The 1,646-nt window shown below is 42.5% G+C and overlaps 1 pseudogene; it reads left to right on the top strand.

The window, feature by feature from the left end:
- The window catches only part of LOC121815266, a 14,298-nt pseudogene that overhangs the window by 12,046 nt on the left and 606 nt on the right, over window positions 1–1,646 (top strand).

The following is a 1,646-nucleotide window of genomic DNA, read 5'->3' as shown; positions in this document are numbered from 1 at the left end:
TGGTTTTTCCTATAATACCTGGTGGGCTGGTCTCTAGTCAAAATGCCTGGGCCGATTTTCTGTCCCAGTCTAACCCTTGGCTCGGCATGCAGTGAATTAATCTGAGAGGGTGCAATAAAAAATATTAAAATATATATTCAGGAACTGTCCGCTCAGCGAAGCATCAGCACCGTGGAAGTACATGCCTACATCCATAGACTCGAGACAGAATTCACAATGCATTTTCAGGACTTTCAGGTGTATGGACCAATGTTTTCTTTTCTGATCAAACCAGAAAGGTTTAATGAGCAGCTGGATTTGTCTGGCATTAACTGGCTGCACACAGAGGATATCAAAATGCAGCTGATTGAACTGAAAAGCTTGACTCTGTGAGGGTCAAAGTTTGCAGAACTATGAACGCAGCTGGAATCCATAGCTGTGCGTGTTCATGGAGCTGCATTTTCACCTGCTGGACATCACTACCTGACAAGTTTAACTGTCTTCAGAACATTGCGGATGCCTTATTGACAGTATTTTTCATTGTTATGAGGAGACCATAAATTTGCATTTGCATGTTCTGTTGTATAGCTCTTGTTATGGATAAAAAGTTTTGTTTTTTTGTTTCCAAATAGCTGATAACTATTTGCTTATAGCTGCCAACATCTGCGTACAAATATTATTCTTTAAAGTTGTTCTATATAGTGTTTAACTGTTAATATAGACCATTATTACATTTATTGCTAATGCAATCATATGGCACATTAACTTCTGAGGAAATTTTAGTTGGCACTCATCATCAGAAAGGTTGCCGACCCCTGATAAATTGTATGGTAAAGACCGTACAATAATAGAGAGAAAACCCTGACAATCAGATGTCTGGACACAAAGACTATAATTGGGGATGAGGGGAAAGAGAAGTGAAGGGAGGAAGGAGATAGGATAGCATGAGAGAGAGCCAGAGTTTAAAGCAGTGAGAAACTCCAGGCCTCGAGGGCCGCTGTCCTGCAGCTTTTAGATGTCACCCTGTTTCAAAACACCTGAATCAAATGATTAGTTCATTACCAGGCCTCTGGAGAACTTAAAGATCGTGTGTTTATGTGTTTTTAATGTTTTCAATGGCTTTTAACATAAAGAAATCTCCACAGATAACATCCCAGTCTGGTTACTTGCATCTAACAAATGTGAGCTTCTGTTTTTCTTCCTCTTGTCTCTTTTCCATAGTATTTATTTTCTTCTTCCTCAACAGCTGACGGTCACCAATGTGTGGTTGGTGAATTTGGCGATAGCAGACCTGATCTTCTGCTTCACACGAATCTTCTCTCTCACTCGGCTGTTCTTGTCAGACCACTGGCCTTTTGGCCTCTTCCTCTGCAAGTTCACCGGCTTCTTCAAATACACCAACATGTTCTGCTCTGTCTTCCTGCTGGCTGTGATCAGTCTGGATCGAATGGTCTGCATCTGGTGGCCAGTCTTCACAAGGTGCCGACGCACCCTGTCGGCAGCGAGGGTGGTGGCAGTCTGCGTCTGGATTGCAGCGATCCTCTTCAGCATTCCCTACTTCATCCATCGACAAACTTACATAGACAACAACAACCTGACTAAATGTTCTGTGGACTCGATTGAGAAGGCAGAGGGGTACAACAGCACCAAAGTAGCTCTCTACTCCA

This window comes from Haplochromis burtoni, unplaced genomic scaffold (assembly GCF_018398535.1).
Source record: "Haplochromis burtoni strain Fernald_Lab_line unplaced genomic scaffold, NCSU_Asbu1 Contig_168, whole genome shotgun sequence".
Classification (NCBI taxonomy): domain Eukaryota; kingdom Metazoa; phylum Chordata; class Actinopteri; order Cichliformes; family Cichlidae; genus Haplochromis; species Haplochromis burtoni.
This window is presented reverse-complemented; position numbering and strand designations above follow the sequence as displayed.